The sequence below is a fragment of the Leucoraja erinacea genome, chromosome 2 (assembly GCF_028641065.1).
Source record: "Leucoraja erinacea ecotype New England chromosome 2, Leri_hhj_1, whole genome shotgun sequence".
Lineage (NCBI taxonomy): Eukaryota > Metazoa > Chordata > Chondrichthyes > Rajiformes > Rajidae > Leucoraja > Leucoraja erinaceus.
Window position 1 is genome coordinate 31,506,975 of NC_073378.1, and position 21,557 is coordinate 31,528,531.

The 21,557-nt window shown below is 47.5% G+C and overlaps 1 long non-coding RNA gene across 1 annotated transcript; it reads left to right on the forward strand.

Moving 5' to 3' along the window:
• Nucleotides 1-9,237: 9,237 nt before the first annotated feature.
• LOC129708525 (uncharacterized) lies at nt 9,238-19,634 on the forward strand. The gene is made up of 2 exons (XR_008725367.1): nt 9,238-12,543; nt 15,968-19,634. It is a non-coding gene; the product is annotated as an uncharacterized LOC129708525 (long non-coding RNA).
• The last annotated feature ends 1,923 nt before the right edge of the window (nt 19,635-21,557 follow it).

Genomic DNA, 21,557 nt, shown 5'->3' on the forward strand with positions numbered 1-21,557 from the left:
GGATGACCTGAAATTAAAGCATATAATTAGTTAGTTACCTAATTGTAGCTAATTACAAAATTTAATTACTAGATCTAAACATCTATCCATTTCTTAAGAAAAGGTTAACATTTTAAAATAGCCTAAGTGTCCAAATAGCATTCACACAAGAATTCACAATATAACATGATTTTTAAATCTCATTGTCATGAATTTATAGGCCAAATGGAAGGAATTTAGTGTTTAATTCCCATAAATTAATGGGCATTTTAATCATCTTCTGAGTGGGTTTTTGTGGAACGCGATCGATTGGAACGTTGCGGTTGCAGTGAATTTGAACCCCGTATGGGCTATGGCAAAAATATCGTGAAACAATTTCAGGTTTTATTTGCATAAGAATTCAGAGCACACATACATTTGCAACAGCATTAAAAAATTGCACAATATACGATCTCTGCGCAGACGAGCGACTAAAAAGGGAACGTTGGTCAGGATCGATCCCGGGTCTCTGGCACTGTGAGGCAGCAACTCTACCAGAATGTGAGGTCAAAGTGTTTTGCAGGTCACCACTTTCGTTCATGGAGGGTGTGGTGCCTCTGTCTGGTGGTTCACACCAAAGACACAATGTGCTGGAGTAATTCAACTTGGGCAGGCAGCATCTCTGGAGAGAAGGAATGGGTGACATTTCGGCTCTGAAGAAGGGTCTCGACCCGAAAACGTCATCCTCTTCCTTCTCTCCAGAGATGCCGCCTGTCCCGCTGAGTTACTCCAGCATTTTGTGTCTATCTTCGGTGTAAACCAGCGTCTGCGGTTCCTTCCCACACAACTATTTCCTGATGCCGCCACCACTCAGTTGCTCATCAGAGACTATTTACTGCAGCCCAATTAACCCACCAGCCATCCGACGGAAAACTTCAGGAACATTCCCTCCCCTACAATGAAGCTTCTGTCTACCTTATTTATGTGGTGCCCGAAACACCATTGCATTCTGAATGAGATGAAATCATTGTTCCACTGAGCTAATATTTGGCTTGGCACTTCAAAAACACGTCCATTTTAAACATCTGGAAAATAAACAATTGTCATACTCTGACACTTTTACCTCACTTGTTCAAATTTCTGAAAATATTTTATTGCTTCAATAGACAATAGGTGCAGGGGTAGGCCATTCAGCCCTTCGAGCCATCACAGCCATTCAATGTGGTCACGGCTGATCATCCCCAATCAGTACCCGGTTCCTGCCTTCTCCTCATATCCACTGGCTCCACTATCTTTAAAGCTTCCTGAACCTGGTGGCCACGGTGGCGCAGCGGTAGAGTTGCTGCCTTACAGCGAGTGCAGCGCCGGAGACCCGTGTTCGATCCTGACTACGGGTGCACGGAGTTTGTGCGTTCTCCTCATGACCTGCCCGGGTTTGCTCCGAGATCTTCGGTTTTCTCCAACACTCCAAAGAAGTACAGGCTTTGTAGGTTAATTGGCTTGGTAAATGTTAAAATTGTTAGTGTGCAGGTACTGCTGGTCTGCACGGACCCGTAGGGCTGAAGGGCCTGTTTCCGCGCTGTATAAATTAAACTAAACTAAACTAAGCCTCTCTCTACTGAACTACTATCTACTACCTTGGAGCCCCTCGGACTATCTTTGATCAGACTTTGCTGGCTTGATCTTGCATTAAACGTAATTGCCTTAGCACATACATGTACACTGTGAATGGCTCGGTTGTAATCATACATTGTATTTCCGTTGACTGGTTAGTGCGTCAAAAGCTTTTCACTGTACCTCGGTACATGTGACAATAAACTAAACTGCACTCGACAATCTACATTAATGGCATTACATTGACTAGCTGCAACACTCATTTAAATCTGGGCGGGTTTGGAACGAGTTTGGTTTAGTTTGTAGATACAGCACGGAAACAGACCCTTCGTCCCGCCCAGTCCGCGCCGACCAGCGGTCATCCCGTACACCAGCTCTATCCTACACATTTAAGGATAAGTTTACAGAAGCTGCTTAACAATAACACAAACCTGCATGTCTTTGCAATGTAGGAGAATCCGGAGCACCCACCTAGTCACGAGAAGAACGTACAAACTCCGTACAGACAGCACCCGGGGTCAGGATCGAACCCGGGTCCCCGGCGCTGTCAGGCAGCAACTCTACCGCTGCGCCTCCCATTTAATTAATTTCACATGATTTCCCACTCAATCAGATTTACTAACTGGACTTGATGATCGTAGTGAAGGAATTACTGACATTAAACTTATCTATCATTTCATTAACCTTGTAACCACTACTGAGGTATCTTAAAGGTTCTTCCTTTTGGGAAAAAAAAAAGTATATGGATCATGTACAGGCAGATTAGTTTAGTTTAGATTAGAGATACAGCGCGGAAACAGGCCCTTCGGCCCACCGTATCCACGCCGACCTGCGATCTCTGCACATTAACACTGCACCCACTAGGGATATTTTTTTACATTTACCAAGCCAATTAACCTACAAATCTGTAGGTCTTTGGAATGTGGGAGGAAACCGAAGATCTCGGAGAAAACCCAAGCTGGTCACTGGGAGAAGGTACAAACTCCATACAGACAGCACCCGTAGTCAGTATCGAATCCAGGTCTCTGGTGCTGTAAGGCAGCAAATGCAGGCAGTGAAGAAAGCCAATTCATTGGCCTTCATTGCGAGAGGATTTGCGCTTCAGAGCAAGGAGGTCCTACTACAGTTGTACAGGGTCCTGGTGAGACCGCACCTGGAGTATTGTGTGCAATTTTGGTCTCCTAATTTAAGGAAGGACATTATTGCCATTGATGTAGTGCAGCGTAGGTTCAGCAGGTTAATTCCCGGGATGGCGGGACTGTCATATGATGAAAGAGGTACCCGGACGTTGCGCCTACAGACAAGAAGCCGAAGCAAAGAATTGGAAGCCAAATAACCGAATGGAAACGAAGCCGAAATGCCAACTAACCGAAAAGCAGAACAGCCCAATAACCGACATGACGTTGCTGGGGGGCGGGACTTGTCAGCGATTGGTCCAGACCCCCGCATCCATCACATCACTGTGGAGGGATGTCCCACACTTCCGCTCCACCCAACCCACAGCCCGTCACAGTGCGGCCGCACGGGGGAGATGAGGCGGAGGGCGGCCGTGGGAGAGTGGGGGCTGTCCCGAGGGATGCACACCTTCGGCCGCTTACAACTTGGTGCTCGGGTTCAGAGTGCCCAGTCACCTATGGCTTGTGTGGGAACATGACCACCCTCCCACCACCACCGGCCAGTGATGTGATGGACGCGGGTGTCTGGACCAATCGCTGACAAGACCCGCCCCCCCCCCCCAGCAACGTCATGTCATTTATTTGTCTGTTCTGTTGAGCGGCATTCGGTTCGTTGGCTTGTAGGCGACGCCATCTTTCGGGTAGGTGGCGTTTTGGCAGAGCGGCCATTCGGTGAGTTTGCTTTTAGGCGACGCAGCCTTTCGGTTAGTTGGCTTTTCGGCGTCCCGCCCTTTCAGTTACTTTGCTTATAGGCGTCCCACCCTTTCGGTTATTTGGCGTTTCGGCTTTGTTTCCATTATTTGGCTTCCACTTCTTTGCTTCGGCTTCTCGTCCTTCAACGCCACATCCGCTCACTATGAAAAAATGGGTCACTGGGTTTGTATTCACTGGAATTTAGAAGGATTAGAGGGGATCTTATAGAAACATATAAAATAGTAAGATTAAACGAGAACTTACCAGTTTGAAGTTTGATCTGTATTTTATGAGGAGTTACGATGAGGGATTCCGTGAAGAACCCGTTCAGCACGCATGCGCGGCATTACTTCAAAGCAGCGGTGTGGAATCACAGATAGACACAGTTATTGAAGTAAACATAGTAAAGATAAGGAGACATCAGTTTATGAATTTGACCCATATTATTGAGGGTGGGAGCGGAGGGCACGTAATCCCTCATCGTAACTCCTCATAAAATACAGATCAAACTTCAAACTGGTAAGCTCGTTTAATCTTACTATTTTACTTCGGAGTCACGTGATTTCAAAGCTCTGTGATTTCAAACCGTGTAACAGTTATTACTACATCACTGCCGAAGTCTTTGAGGAAGGAAGTGTGTTATCGTAATCAACCAATGAATCTGTTTGTAGAAAAACACAATGGTATTTTTTAACAATAACAACAAAGAAATTAAATTGCTCCCCTGGGCTTAAATTAAATATTTGCAGTCTGTAAAATCTTTCCTGCAAATAAAACAGGTTTTGCCAACGGCTTATTATAAAATTTCTGAACGGTCTTTCCCCCCACCATCCTGCTGTAGCCAGGATGTGGTTTATAGGCACGTCCATTCTTTTAGCCGTCGACGTGGATGCTGCCCTGGTGGAATGAACTTTGTACATGTTAGTTTTTATCCCAGCAGCTTTTAGCACCTGGTTGAGCCATCTCGAAATGGCTCGTCACCCGACCATAAGGTTTTTTATGACTGACCCACAAGGCTTTTCATCTCCCTCGAATATTTTGATTGTGTCTATGTAGGATAATAGGGTCATGGCACATAACCGTGTTTCTGGCGGGTAAGCCCGGAATTCCACGACTGGATTAGGTGTTCCTGGTCTGCTCTGTTTGATCATTCCCTGGATAGCGACAGAGATCTGGTCTGGAGTTGTGAGCATGGTGTCCAGTCGCAAAATAGGTGTAGTGACTGGACCCTCTGTGCAGCTACAAGTGCCATCAACATGAGTGTTTTGAGCATAGATGGTTTCAGGTTGAGGGATCTGGCTGGTGGGCATCCCCTGAGGTATGTCAGGACCACACTGACATCCCATATATGGGTGTACCTTGGTCTAGGGGTTAGAGTTGTAAATACCCTTCATTAGTTTGACCACCAGCTGGTGGGACCCCATGGCCTGTTGTCCTGCAGCTGATTTTAAATAGACAGGCAGGGCAATTCTAGCTGTGTTGATGGCTCTGTAACTGAAGTCCTTCATCATGGTGAAGGTTCGCCAGGAATTCCAGTACGTTGGTAACTGTAGCGGTTGAGTAGGTGGTCCCTGTATCCAAGCAGTACTTCTCCCATTTTTTGATGCTGGGCAAGTGCTGTTTTTTAGTGGATGTTCGGAGGGATGCTGACATGGTGTCGATGGTTTGTTATGATAATCCCAGTCCCAGAAGTGGTTTGTGCAGCATCTGCAACCCAGGAGTTTGATTTTCTCATGGCACGGGTGGCTTGTGCCCAACACTGGGTGTTAATAACTCTGGGTCACTGGGGAATACCATCGGAGTTCCAACAACCATGTAATGGAGTATTGGGAACCATGGCTGTGTAGGCCAGTCGGGTACTATCAAAATACCTGAAGCAGAGTCCATTTGTACTGTGTGTAGCCCCCGACTGATGAGGCAGAAGGGAGGAAATGAATAGAAGAAAAATTTCCCCAATCCAGCGCGAACGCATCTACCGCTGCTGCCTCAGGGTCTGGTTCCCAAGCGACATACATAGGTACCTGGTGATTTAGTCTAGATGCAAATAAATCGATATCTAGCGTGCCATATTGCTTGATAACTTTGGTGAAAAATATATATTTTTGGGGTTTTAACATCCATTCGATGTTGTCATTAAATTTATGTGATCTGGTGTCTGCCACTGTATTTAGCTTACCTGGTAGGTAAGTTACTGATATGCAAATATGTCTTTGGACACACCATTGCCAAATTGTATTGACCAACTTGTCGCATGATACCGATTTTATGCCGCCCATATGGTTAATGTAGGCCACCACCGTAGTATTATCTATTTATAACCGTACATGCAAGTGATGCATATTTATGCATATGCTTTTAAACCATAAAAAGTCACCCAAACATCTCTAGATAATTAATGCCCAGTGTAAGCCCAATTAATGCCCAGTGTTTTTTTCACACAGAGAGTGGTGAATCTCTGGAACTCTCTGCCACAGAGGGTAGTTGAGGCCAGTTCATTGGCTATATTTAAGAGGGAGTTAGATGTGGCCCTTGTGGCTAAGGGGATCAGGGTGTATGGAGAGACGGCAGGTACGGGATACTGAGTTGGATGATCAGCCATGATCATATTGAATGGCGGTGCAGGCTCGAAGGGCCGAATGGCCTACTCCTGCACCTAATTTCTATGTTTCTATGTTTCTATGTAAGTGGTAACGATGATTCTCAGTTAGTCCATCTACTACTTGTGCTCGATATAGAGTTAGGTGCTCCCCAGTCTTGAGCACTGGCATCTGTTTGGATAACTGACATAGGGTTAGTGATGATAATAGGCTGAAACTATGTCAAACGTTTTTTGCCCACCACTGTAGTTCTGATATTACTTCAGTGGGTAACTTCATGAAACGATCATAATGACCTGTATGTCGTTTTTGGTACAAAGGTCTGAATTATGTAGCTGGAAATGCTGCTACCATTATCCCAATTACTCTGTTACTTATCGAGTAGTTGGTAGTTTGTTGACCATTAAATTGTTGTACGATTGTGCCAATTCAACTATGTTGTCTCTTGGCAATGTTACAGTCACGTAGACTGAATTAATTGTGAAGCCCAAGTAGTCCATGATAGAGGATGGCTTCAACTTAGATTTATCTGGATGTAAGACAACCCCAGGGTTTCGAATAACTGTTTGGTAGCTGAACAGCTAACATAGTCAAATTCATGGTCTTGCCTACCATTTAGGATATCATCATGATATGCCATGACAATATGTTTTTGTCTTCTGAATATTGCCAGAGCTGGTTTTAGTGTCTGGGTGACACTCTTGGGCTGATGTGAGCCCATTGGGTAACGCTTTAAACTGCTATAGCTGCCCCATCCAGTTAAATTTCAGGTATCTGCGATGATCCTTGTGAATGGTACTAAATGGTAAACATCTTTAAGATGAATGCTTGCCATGAAGTATCCTTTGGAATTTAGTTGTTTGGCAGTAACAACCGGTTCCATTTTGAAATGTATATACTTAACAAACATATTTAGTGATGGGACATCCACCATCTTTTTAGGGTTTAGTGAATATATTTGATACGAATTGCAAGGGTTCAGGTTTCCCCATGATACCCTTTGTAATTATTCTCACCAGTTCAGCTTGTCCCTCTTGTTTCTTTAACGGAGAGAGGAAAAATACCCTCTGTGGTGAATGTTGACCTGGTGGCAATTTTTCTAGTATGAATTGTATTCACTAATGCCATTGAGTATATACTGATCACTCGTGATAGACTACCATGTGTTGGTATGCTCTACATACTGGTAGGAACCAGACCCACCTACCTCCATGGTTATGGGTATTCTTCTGTTTCCTGCCGGTCCAACGAGTGTTGCACGTCATCTGACATGGCGGTGACGTTGGGGGATTGCACATTTTCCATGGGGTCCGCTCTGGGTCCTGGTCTAAATAAAACCTTCGGTGATAGATGCGGACCCCGAGCTTTCATCAGTCCGATATGGTAGACGTTGACTGATGGATGCGATGGGGTGCTGCTGCGTAGGAATTACTGTTTTTGGTTACTCGTCCCGGCCTGAAAGTTTTGTAAAACCTCTTGCATGTCCTTCATATGCTTTGTGAGGTTTTTGCCACAGAGCAGTGGGTCTGGCTCAGTGGCTGGGGTGTTATGACTTGTTTGCGAAGGTTGTGGTCATCTCCGTATTTGTCCATGGAACGAGGAATAAACGATGTGGTGGCTGTCGTCAGGCTTTTAACGCCTCCTGCACGTGGGGTTTCCACATAGCTGTCCACCACACCTAGCAGCTCTTCCTGTTCCTGCACCCCTTGTATACTCCCGAGATCTTCAGCCATTGCCCCTGTTCTTGACCAGCCCAGTCCTGGTCACCAAAGCTATCCTCTGGAAAGGAGGAAGCAATGGACAGTGCACAAGGCACTGTGGAGGGAGAGCGTGACCCCCTCTGAGAGAGCGCCCCTCCTGGGGTGCACCTTGCTGGAGCTCCTGCTCCAAGAGCCGCTCCATGCGGCTCAGGCGGATGTCTCTCCCCCGCCTGGGTGGAGAGACGTCCCCGTCCGATAAGTTGGAGCCACCGGCCGGAAAGCCTCTTCCTTGACTTGTACATCCAGCCCGCTGTGGGGCTGGGCTCGACGCGGTGTCGGGGTATAGCGGACCGCCCGGTAAGCGGTCCTACCGCCTTGTTGCTGCCCCCGCGAGATGAAACGCTCCTCCGTGGAGTCGAGCGGGGGGCAGGTCTGTGCAGGCGTTGTCTTCCCTCCCGTGCGCGATGGAAAGACGTCTCCGTCCGATAATACCACCGGCCGGAGCGATTGGAATTACATCCAAGCCCGCTGCTAAGGCGCTAGGGTATTGGGCTCAGCGCGGTCGGGATAAACTTACAAAAAAAATGCCTGTTGCTTTGTGTGGAGCTCCTCCGTGGAGGAACTGGGGACAGATGTTCTGTTGCTGCCCGAAGACCCCCCAGAATCCTCCGTGGAGTAACTCACCCTATTAGCGATTAGAATAATCATACAAGGTTCCTAAATTAATAGGGTATTGCATTAGAGATCATAAATTTACAAAAAAAATTGAATGGCTTTGTGTGGAGGAAGGAACTGCAGATGCTGGTTAAAACCGAAGACAGACACAAAATGCTGGAGTAACTCAGTGGGACAGGCAGCATCTCTGGAGGTCATAAGGAATAGTAGAATAGCAGAAACGTCACCTATCCATGTTCTCCACAGATGCTGCCTGAGCCGCTGAGTTACTCCAGCACTCTGTGAAACGTCACCTATCCATGTTCTCCACAGATGCTGCCTGACCCGCTGAGTTACTCCAGCACTCTGTGTCTGATTCATAGTGAAGATCTATTTCAAAGTGAATAATTTCATTGTCTGACCTTTGGACCTTCGCTTACCGCCGACACCACCACCACCACCCCTCCTTCTCATGGCTGATCACCGGTTCATGAGTTGGACGGGGCGCTGGATTTTGCGCGCGACGTCACGCGGCCCAGGCCAAAACCCCTCAGCTGGCCCGCCGGCTGGGCTTTGTGTGCAGTCCAGCACCCGGGGCCAACTCATTATTCACCCAGACACGGCCGAGTCGGTCAACGAATTGCCGTCGGGAATTTGTCCCGTATTTTCACCTTTTGTCCCTTATTTGGGAGTGAGAAAGTTGGCAACCCTACACCTAGGAGACCTTGGAGGATGTGGGTAGAGGCAACCAAGGCCTCTTCCGAAATAAAAAATTGCTACTAACATGGCACACAATGACCTGCTGATGCTGGAATCCACAAAGTGTTGGAGTAACTCAGCGGGTCAGGCAGCATCTCTGAAAGGCCTGGATATCCTGACTACGGGTACTGTCTGCACAGTGTTTGTATGTTCTCCCTGTGACCTACGTGTGTTTTCTCCGGGTGCTCCGGGTTCCTCCCACACTCCAAAGACGTGCTGGTTTTGTAGGTCAATTGGCTTCAGTAAACATTGCAAATTGTCCCCAGTGTGTGTAGGATAGTGCTGGTGTGCGGGGTGATGGCTGGTCAGTGCGGACTCGCTGGGCCGAAGGGCCCATTTCCACGCCGTATCTCTCAAGTGTAAATCTCAATATCACGTGCACTCTGGCCAGGCCAAGCATAAAGAGGTTTAGTGCGTGGCTGCATTGCCTCGAGGTGTCTCATGTGTCCGTGTGAGCTGCCTGAAACAACAGTGTGCGTTTACATCAGGCGGGCAGGCTGCCCTTCACCCGCTGTGTGGCTAATTAATCTCCAGACTGGGTTAATCCCCTCGTGGCCATGATGCCCCTTTGATCAGATCTCACGCGTAGAGGGTTGTGGTCGGCTCAACCCGATGGCTCTGATCAGCAGGGTCAGATCCACAGGAGAACTGGCAATCAGTGGGTATGTGGTGCGGTGGTGCGGGCCATTAACACCCTGTTGGGATGTAATTATCAGCACTAATGCTCTTCCTTTAACTGGTACAATACACATAGAACAGAGAGTCCGAGAGTCACACAGCATGGAAACAGGCCCTTCGGCCCAACTCGCCCGCGCCGACCAACATGCCCCATCTATACTAGTCCCACCTGACTTCCTTGAAAGTGGCCTCACCTGGTGGAAACGGGATTTAAAGAGTCTGTCGGCACATTGGCTTCCATCAGTCAGAGTATTCAGTAGGGGGGGCACATTGGCACAGCGGTAGAGCTGCTGTCTCACAGCGCCAGAGACCCGGGTTCGACCCTGACGACGGGTGCTTTGTAGGTTCTCTCCGTGACCTGCGTGGGTTTTCACCAGGTGCTCCGGTTTCCTCCTACATTCCAAAGACGTACCGGGTTGTAGGTTAATTGGCTATGTAAATTATCCCAAGTGTAGGATAGTGCTAGTGGTGATGGCTTGGTAGGCCTCTGGGGAGTGTTGTAGAGCAGAGGGATCTAGGAGTGCAGGTGCATGGTTCCTTGAAGGCCGAGTTGCAGGTGGATAAGTGGTCAAAAAGGCTTTTGGTACAGTATGGAGTATAGAAGTTGGAAGGCCATGCTGCAGTTGTATAAGACGTTGGTGAGACCGCATTTAGAGAATTGTGTTCAGTTCTGGGCACCACTTTATAGGAAAGATTTTGTCAAGTTGGAAAGGGTGCAGAGAAGATTTACGAGGATGTTACCAGGACTAGAGGGACTGAGCTATAGGGAGAGGTTGAGCAGGCTGGGAGCAGAAGGATGACGGGTGATCTTATAGAGTCATATAAAATCATTTAGGGGAAGAGATTGGGTTGATGCAGAGTTTCTTGCCCAGAGTAGGTGAATCGAGGACCAGAGGACATAGGTTCAAGGTGAAGGGGAAAAGATTTAATAAGAATCTGAGGGGTAACTTTTTCACACAAAGGGTGGTGGGTATATGGAACAAGCTGCCAGAGGAGGTGGTTGAGGCTGGTATTATCCCAACGTTTAAGAAACAGTTAGCCAGGTACTTGGATTGGACAGGTTTGGAGGGATATGGACCAAACGCAGGCAGGTGGAACTAGTGTAGCTGGGACATGTTGGCCGGTGTGGGCAAGTTGGACGGAATGGACTGTTTCCACACTGTATCACTCTATGATGCACAGGTGAATTGGTAAAACTTGCCCTAGTGTGTAGGATAGAACTAAACTATTGCCTCAAAGTAATAGACACAAAGTGTTGGAGCATCTCTGGGTAGAAGGAACGGGTGATGTTTCCGGTCGAGACCCTCATTCAGACCTCAGTGTAATCTTTTCTTCCTCCACACTTGTACTCGAGTATGATTGTGCTTGTGTACAGTAAGAACTATATGCAAGACAGGAATTTCACTGTACCTAGGTACACGTGACAATAAAGTATCACTGAAACATTGAACCATTATCGTTTCAAAGACTCTGTCACTTCTGTCACTTTTTTTATCTCCAGCAGAGGAACACAAAGTCCTAAAAATGATGAACTCGGAAAATGATTTTGGACCTGGGCGGCACGGTGGCGCAGCGGTAGAGCTGATGCCTTACAGCGCCAGAGACCCAGGTTCGATCCTGACTACGGGTGCTGTCTGTGTGCAGGAATGAATAGGTTACCATATGATGAGCATTTGTTGGCACTGGGCGTGTACTCGCTGGAGTTTAGAAGAAATGGTCGCCGAGTCTACGCTTGGTCTCGCCGATGTACACGAGGCCGCATGTTGGGGCCACACACTGTGAGCAATTTTGGGCCCCATATCTGAGGAAGGATGTGCTGGCTCTGGAGAGGGTCCAGAGGAGGTTTACAAGAATGATCCCAGGAATGAGCGGGTTAACTTGCAATGAGCGCTTGTCTGCGCTGGGCCTGTACTCGCTGGAGTTTAGAAGAATGAGGGGGGACCTCATTGAAAAGTACAGAATAGTGAAAGGCTTGGATAGAGTGGATGTGGAGAGGATGTTTCCCCGAGTGGGAGAGCCTAGGACCAGAGGGCATTGCCTCAAAATTAAAGAACGTTCTTTTCGGAAGGAGATGAGGAAGAACTTCGTTAGTCAGAGGGTGGTGAATCTGGGGAATTATTTGCCACAGAAGGCTGTGGAGGCCAAGTCAGTGAATATATTTAAGGCAGAGATAGATAAATTCTTGATTAGTACAGGTGTCAGAGGTTACGGGGAGAAGGCAGGAGAATGGGGTTAGCAGGGAGAGATAGATCAGCTGTGATTGTATGGCAGAGTAGACTTGATGGGTCAAATGGCCTACTTCTGTTCCTATCACTTATGACATGATCTTCCTATTAAATCTTTTCCCCCTCACTACGTACTAAGTAACTAAATCTAAGTACTCTGCATCTCAATTCCCCTAATCTTGGTATTTCTCACATTAGTTTTTCTTTAAGAAAGAACTGCAGATGCTGGAAAAATCGAAGGTAGACAAAAATGCTGGAGAAACTCAGCAGGTGAGGCAGCATATATGGAGCGAAGGAATAGGTGACGTTTTGGGTCATTTGTTTGGTTAGTTTCCTTTTCCTTTTGTGGGCATTCCTGGTTATTGGGACAAAATCTCAAGGCGTTTTCTTTCAGAATACAAGGAACTGTAAATGCCGGGTAATCCACAAAAGGACACAAACTACGGAAGTGACTCAGCAGGTCAAGCGGCATTCCTGAGAAGACAGACAGGTGAAGTTTTGGGTCGGGACCCATCTTCAGACATTCTTGTAAATCACAGGGTGTTGGTTCAAACACGCTGCTGATCAGTACATTGCCCCTATTCAAGGTACTTTTATGCACCTCCACTCAGCTGGTGAAGAAGAGGGTGCCACGGTGGCGCAGCGGTAGAGTTGCTGCCTCACTGCGCCAGAGACCCGGGTTCGATCCTGACTATGTGTGCTTGTCTGTACGTAGTTTGTACATTCTCCCCGTGACCGCGTAGGTTTTCTCCGGGTGCTCTGGTTTCGTCCCACACTCCAAAGTCGTACAGGTTTGTGGGTTAATTGGCTTCAGTAAAAATTGTCAATTGTCCCTCATGTGTGCAGGGTGGCGCATGTGGACGGGGTGATCGCTGGTTGGTGCGGACTCGGTGGGGTGAAGGGCCCGTTTCCACGTTGTATCTCTAAAATAAAATAAACAAAACAAAATGATAAAAGGGTTTCGACACGATACGGTGCCTATTTCCTTCGCTCCATAGATGCTGCCTCACCCGCTGAGTTTCTCCAGCATTTTTGTCTACCTTAAATGATAAATGATCCCATTCACATTTGCCAAGTTGGTTACACTTGTAATACTAAATCTTATGGAAACATATAAAATTCTGACGGGATTGGACAGGCTAGATGCAGGAAAAATATTCCCGATGTTGGGGGAGTCCAGAACCAGGGATCACACAGTTTAAGAATAAGGGGGGGGGACATTTCGGACTGAGATGAGGAAAAACCTTTTCACCCAGAGAGTTGTGAATCTGTGGAATTCTCTGCCACAGAAGGCAGTGTAGGCCAATTCACTGGATGTTTTCAAGAGAGAGTTAGATATAGCTCTTAGAGCTAACGAAATCAAGGGATATGGGGAGAAATCAGGAACGGGGTACTGATTTTGGATGATCAGCCATGGTCATATCGAATGGCGGTCGGTGCTGGCTCGAAGGGCTGAATGGCCTACTCTTGCGCCTATTTTCTATGTTTCTACGTAAATCAGTCTACAAGTAATGATCTACCAAACAGCTGTTGATAATCTGGGATCTGGATGTTAGCTTCCCTTGAATCCTGAATTGGTTATCAAATGTGCAGAACAGTTTTTTTACAAAAAATTAATTAATTCAATTATTTGCAAAACAATACCAACAAACCCACCACCAAATACAAAAATTACCAAATATTCTAAATACTAAATATTAAAGAATTATTTTTTGAGAAGTTATTCACAAAATGCTGGAGTAACTCAGCGGGACAGGCAGCATCTCTGGAGAGAAGGAATGGGTGACGTTTCGGGACGAGACCCTTCTTCAGACAGATCTTTCGCTTTAAACAACCATCTGCAGTTCCTTCCTACACTAACCACTGTTTGGGGCTGGGCTAGACCAGGCGCCACAACCAAGAGGCTGCTCCAAGAGATGGAGCAGTGGCGGAGGACACCGCAGCCACTGTTGGCCAGGCCGGCCCTGCAATGTCGCCATGACAACGGGCCTTCACGGTCAGGCCAGGATCCCTGCACTTACAACAAGTGGGACTTGAAAATGGCGCCAAACTGGTGACTCTGTCTACTGTCTACTGTACTGCTGCTGTACACTTGTACTGTATCTGAGATGCTTATCTAAGGTGTCTAAGTCCTTCTGTATATAGTGATACTTGCACTGAACTGTACACAAAAATGAATTTCTGTGTATGAAGGAACTGCAGATGCTGGTTTAAACTAAAGATAGACACAAAATGCTGGAGTAACTCAGCAGGACAGGCAGCATCTCTGGAGAAAAGGAGTTGGTGACATTTCCCTTTCTATGTTTAAGAAAGAACTGCAGATGCTGGAAAAATTGAAGATAGACAAAAATGCTGGAGAAACTCAGCGGGTGAGGCAGCACCTATGGAGCGAAGGAAATAGGTGATGTTTCGGGTCGAGACATCTTCCCCCGAAACGTCACCTATTCCATCGCTCCGTAGATGCTGCCTCACCCGCTGAGTTTCTCCAGCATTTTTGTCTACTTTCCCATTCTATGATTCCCATTCTACATCACCCATTCCTTTTCTCCAGAAATGCTGCCTGTCCCGCTGAGTTACTCCAACATTTTGTGTCAATCTTCAGTTTCACTGTACCTCGCTCGGTACATGTGAGAAATACCATAACAAAGTACCATACCACAATATCCTGGTCCCAGATGCATTTGACCCCCCCCGCAGTGCCCAGCGCTACCGGAACCCCTCCATGGTGCCCGTGGGCACCGCATGTTCCTTTTCGAGGGACACCTGGGCGCGGACGTAACTCCGTAAAGGGGGCAGGCAGCCGACTCGGGTACAGTCCTCTTCCGCCTGGCGCCATGACTCGCAGATGACCAGCTTGGCCAGGCCCAGGAGCAACCCAACCAGGACATCCTCTACTCTACCCGCGCCCCTTCGTCAAGAGATGAGGATGGTGGGTGTGAAGTGCGGCCAGTGGCGCAGTTGGTAGAGCCGCAGCCTCCCAGCGTCAGAGACCCGGGTTCGATCCTGACCTCGGCCACTGAATGCACGGCGATTGCACCTTCTCCTGGTGATCACATGAGTTTCCTCCGGGTGCTTAGAGATGCAGCGCATAACCAGGCTCTTTGGCACACAGCGTCCGTGCCGACCAGCGATCCCCGCGCGTTAACACCATCCTACACACACTAGGGACAATTTACTATCTTTACCAAAGTCAAATGACCTACAAACCCGCACGTCTTTGCAGTGTAGGTGGAAACCAGTGCACCCGGAGAAAACCCACGCAGGTCACGGGGAGAACGTGGAAACTCCGTACGGACAGCACCCATAGTCAGGATCGTACCGGGGGTCTCTGGCGCTGTGAGGCATCAACTCTACCGCTGCGCCACCGTGCCGCCCTCCGGTTTCCTCCCTCATTTCACAGACGTGCGGGTTTGTAGGTTAATTGGCCAGCGTAAAAAATGGCCCTGATGTGTTCGGGAGTGGACGTAGAAAGTGGGTTGACGTGGAACTAGCGCGAACGGGTGATCGATGGTCGGCGTGGACTCGGTGGGCTGAAAGACCTGTTACCCACGCAGTATCTCTAAAGTAAACAAAGCTTGTTTGAGCTCCCTGTTCAACGGGATGCATCAAAGAACAGGGGAATAGTAGTCATTATCCAAAAGCAACGAAATATGTTTCAACGTGGGGAACTGCACAAAGAGAGCACATTCAGAATCACGGAGCAAAATAAATCATTAGCAGATTTAATCACACGGAATCCAACTCTATACAGTCTGTTCGGCCATGTATAGGATATATTGCTTCACTGAGATAACCATATGTGAACTGTGTTTGCTCGAAGGAGCTGCTTAGATGTTATCAATAATTAAAGCAAATAGCAACAGAATTCTATTATATAGCTGGATAGATGAGATAATAAAGTTTCTTCTTCTTAGGTCGTGGCTGACCATAGGTGTCACCAGGGTTGGAGGACACCTGTGCATGACTTTGTTTAACGTGGGGAGACTGGTGCACAGACAGCCACCCCACGGTCCTTGACAGATCTGGGTCAGGATCCAGCGGCATGGAGTCTAAGACGACCGGAGACCCTTTCCTGCTGCAGCCTTCATCCGCCTTCCCAGCCGTTGTCAGACTCCATTAAGGTCAGCCATCATCCTCTGCCTGTTCCACCGTTGAGGTCTTGGTTGGATTTCTCTTTGTCAGAGACCTCCCCCCTCGACCTTACCACCATGGGTGGCCCTACCAGGAGCACAGCTCCAGACGGCATCACTCTCAGGATCTCAGGACCACACAAGCTTCTCCACCACGACAAGGTGACAGTCCACGGAGAATAAAGCAAATTGACACAAAATGCTGGAGTAACAGGTGGGACAGGCAGCAACTCTGGAGAGAGGAAATGGGTGACGTTTCGGGTAGAGACCCTACTTCAGGGTGCAGGGCCGTGTTAAAGGGTGTTAAGGGGCTGTCCCATTTGGGCGACCTAATCCGCGAGATCTGGCCAGTTTGCCTTCACTCATATTCGCAGCATGGTCGACATGTGGTTGGAAAATGCCCGCGAGTAAAAAAAGGTCGCCATGGAAAAAATCGGTACTTTTTTTACTCGTAGGTTTAGTCGTAGTAGGTCGGCATGTTAGTCTTAGGTAATCGAGGGTAGTCGAAGGTAGTCGTAGATAGTCTTCATCATAGTCGAAGGGAGGTCGAAGGAGATCGAAGGAAGTCTTCTTCACTCCCCACTATTTGGTGTCCAATTTTCCCGAAGTTACTTGTAGCTAGTCGAAGCTGGTCTTCAACATAGTCGAAGGAGGTCTTCAACGTGACATTTTTTCAAATTCTCCTAATCTCTTCTAAACTCGCCAATTAGGTCGCCCAAGTGGAACAGCCCCTTTAGGGTGTGCAGGGTAGTGTTAATATGCAAACGGACCCGGTTGGCCAATGGGCCTGTTTCCATGCTGTATCTCTCAACTAAACTAAAACTAAACTATTTCCCTCTGCAGATTCTGCCTGACTTGGTGATTTCTTCCAGCACCTTATGTATTGCACAAGATTTTACACTACAATGCTGAGAACTATATTCTGCACTCTGAATCTTCCCCTTTGCTCTATCTGTTGTACTTGAGTTTGAGCCGGTTGCATTAATGTACTGTATATATCTTATCAGTTTGGATCGCACGCAAATCAAAGCTTTTTCACTTATTAGGAATCTGAGGGGTAACGTTTTCACACAAAGGGGGGTGGGTGTATGGAACAAGCTGCCGGAGGAGCTAGTTGAGGCAGGGACTATCCCAACATTTAAGGTACATGGATAGGACAGGTTTGGAGGGATATGGGCCAAACGCGGGCAGGTGGGACTAGTGTATTGGGACATGTTAGCTGGTGTGGGGTAGATGGGCCGAAGGGCCTGTGTCCACACCGTATCACTCTATGACTCTATGACTATGACACTGTACCTCGGTACACATGACAATAAGAAACCTAAAACCTAGACCTCAGTTAATGCTGTGCTAGATGGACACAAAAAGCAGGAGTAACTCAGCGGGACAGGCAGCATCTCTGGAGAGAAGGAATGGGTGGCATTTCGGGTCGAGACCCTTCTTCAGACTGAGAGTTAGGGGAGAGGGAGACGCAGATATATGAAAGGGAAAGGTGTGAAAACAAGACAACAAAGGGGATGAGGTTCTAGGAAACTGTAGAAAAGTTAATTGGCAAAGGTGACATTAATCTTCCGAAACATTAATGCCGAGCAAGATGGTTCCATGCTGTCTACCAAGAAGTTTCTCCCCAATGGCTCACACGTCATTCTGAAAGCACTCAAGATGTTGTTCTGGCGTAGGAAGGAACTGCAGATGATGAATCAAACCGAAGATAGGCACAAAATGCTGGAGCAACTCGGCAGGACAGGCAGCGTCTGGTGAGAAGGAAATGGGTCATGTTTTACGTCGGGACCCTTCTTCTGAACAAGGGTCTCGACCCGAAACATCACCCATTCCTTCTCCCCAGAGACGCTGCCTGGCCCGCTGAGTTACTCCAGCATTTGGTGCCTATCAGAGTGTTGTTCTTAGAAACATAGAAATTAGGTGCAGGAGTAGGCCATTCGGCCCTTCAAGCCAGCACTGCCATTCAATATGATCATGGCTGACCATCCAACTCAGTATCCTGTACCTGCCTTCTCTCCATACCCCCTTATCCCTTTAGCCACAAGGGCCACATCTAACTCCCTCTTAAATATAGCCAATGAACTGGCCTCAACTACCTTCTGTGGCAGAGAATTCCACAGATTCACCACTCTCTGTGTGAAAAATGTTTTTCTCATCTCGGTCCTAAAAGACTTCCCCCTTATCCTTAAACTGTGACCCCTTGTTCTGGACTTCCTTGACATCGGGAACAATCTTCCTGCATCTAGCCTGTCCAACCCCTTAAGAATTTTGTAAATTTCTATAAGATCCCCCCTCAATCTTCTAAATTCAAGTGAGTACAAGTCGAGTCTATCCAGTCTTTCTTCATATGAAAGTCCTGCCATCCCAGGAATCAGTCTGGTGAACCATCTCTGTACTCCCTCTAAGGCAAGCATGTCTTTCCTCAGATTAGGAGACCAAAACTGTACACAATACTCCAGGTGTGGTCTCACCAAGACCCTGTACAACTGCAGTAGAACCTCCCTGCTCCTATACTCAAATCCTTTTGCTATGAATGTTAACATACCATTTGCTTTCTTCACTGCCTGCTGCACCTACATGCCTACTTTCAATGACCGGTGTACCATGACGCTCAGGTCTCGTTGCATCTCCCCTTTTCCTAATCGGCCACGATTTAGATAATAGTCTACTTTCCTGTTCTTGCCACCAAAGTGGATAACCTCACATTTATCCACATTATACTGCATCTGCCATGCATTTTCCCACTCACTCAACCTATCCAAGTCACCTTGCAGCCTCCTAGCATCCTCCTCACAGCTAACACTGCCCCCCAGCTTTGTGTTCTTCTTGTGCACTGGTTACAATACGATAGAACTTTATTTATTCCAAGTGGGAAGTTGATCTGCCAACAGTCATAAAACACAAGATACATTAAAACAGGAAAGTAAAGTGACGAGTGGAAAGGATTTGGGGACGTGCAAATTCAGTGTTCGGATTCATTTCTCATTTAATGCAGGAAACTCTAATGGCGCACATTCCAATATTTACTGCACATGTTCACTGACAGCCTTTTTATAACAATAATAATAATGCTGATAAACGATCCCATTCACTGTCACACCTGCCAAGGGCGGCACAGTGTCGCAGCGGTAGAATTGATGCCTAATAACACCAGAGACCCGGGTTCGACCCCGACTACCGGTGCTGTCTGTATGGAGTTTGTACGTTCTCCCCATGATCTGCATGGGTTTTCGCCGAGACCTTTGGTTTCCTCCCACACTCCAAAGACGTACAGGTTTGTAGGTTAATTGGTTAGTGTAGATCAGTGTCACTCATGTTATGAGTCATGCTTTTGTAGTTATGCCCACTAGCTTTACAGTAACCCTCCATGTCTGGTTCCCTTAGAATTAGAAAGACGTGCAAGTATGAAGTCATATTTGCTATGTTGTTAATAAAGTCTTTGGACCTTTATCATGGTGTAAGGCTTCAGTTATTTACAACAGTCGAAACACAACATGGTGTCAGATGTGGGATCTGAACCCGCACCTCCACTTGGACGGCAATAAGCGCACCATGACTGACACAGAACAACGATACGCTCAAATTGAGAAAGAGCTGTTAGCGGTTGTTTTTGCCTGCAAGAAATTCAACGATTTCATCTTTGGTCACCAGTCACAATTGAAACTGACCACCAACCTCTGATCAGTATTTTCAACAAACCAATCCACACCTCTCCAGCGCGCCTACAGTGGATGTTGCTGCAACTTCATAAAAATGACATAGTTCTGATCCACAAACGCGGTAAGGATATGCACCTGGCTGACACTCTTTCGCCTGCACCCCTGCGAAGATCCGCCCTCGACAGATGATGACTTTATTATAATGATTGTGTCTTTTGTCCCCTCGTCCTGGATGGAGGACCTGGTTGCCCACACTGCTGCTGGCAGTACCCTACGGTCGCTCGCCTCCGTCATTAAGCGCGGCTGGCCAGACAAACACTACAACGTTCCGCTGCCAGTCCGGCCTTTCTTTGCCGTCCTTGATGAGCTCGTGCTGCAGGATGGCATTCTTTTAAAAGGACACAAGGCTGTGGTTCCTGCTTTCACTGCACAACCAGTGTTTTAACGCTGTTCATGCAGGGCACCCAGGCGCTGAAGCTAGTGTCTTACGGGCAAGAAGCATATTTTACTGGCCTGGCATGGCCGAATACATCACAGAGAATGTAGCATCCTGTGCAGTGTGCAACAGTTTGGCACCTCACCAACAAAAGCAACCACTTCTGTTACATCCTGTACCTGTGCTCCCCTGGTCTACAGTGGCAGCTGACTTATTCAATTGGCATGGCAAACAGTACCTGGTGCTCGTGGATTCTTATTCAGGATGTTTGACATTGATTTTCTTAGCAGCCCCACTTTCAGCGAAGTGATTTTGAAGTTATCTCCGGGCAGACTGCTAACTGACAACGGCAGTCAATTCACCAGCCAACAATTCAAGGAGTTTGCTAGACACTGGAATTATCACCACACCACCAGCAGCCCTGAATATCCCCAGTCTAATGGGCTGGCTAAGCAAGCTGTCAAAAGTGCTAAATAGCTCATGGAACGTTCTTACAGAGCTAAATCCGATGTATTCCTGGATCTGTTCAACTTACGCAACATCTCCCGTGACCCCATCTTGGGCTCACCTGCTCAACGTTTATTGTCTAGCAGACCCGTGCTACAGTGCCTGTGGCAGATCAGGCAATGACCCCACAAGTAATTCCACCTGACGAGGTTCAATCCAGGTTGCAACAGAAGCGTGACATTCAAAAATAATGGTTGGCCAAAACAAGTCGGCCACTGCCACCGCTGACCAAGGGGCAAGTGGTCCGTTTACAGACTGACAAAGGCCATGACCATATTGGAGTGGTTTCTGGAATTGCTTCAGAACCACGCTCGTATATCGTCAGTGCTGATGGTGGCACCTACAGGCGTAACAGGCAACATATCCTGCCTGTGAACAAGCCAGTTCCTCCTCCGTATTATCCTGACCGTACTAGTGCACTTCCGTCTGTGTTTAGCGGCACTCCCGTGACTCTACCAGCACAACAATCCATGTCTGCAACGGCTCCTCTGCTAGTGACGACTTCGCCTGCGCTACAGTCTCCTGCTTCGTCTCCGGGAATGCTGGTCCAGTCTCCCTCACCTGTGCAGCCACCTGCTCTGTCCCCGGGGGGGGAAAGAACAGAGATGGTCTTTATCGTACATGTGCTGGTCGGGTTTGCAAGCCGGTTGTGAAGTACCCAGACTGTGTTTGACTTTCCTCCAGTTTATTATCAATTGCTATGCGTGCCTTATTTAGTTAATGGGTTTGTACTGTAGTTGATTCTTTAAGAGGGAGGATGTAGATCAGT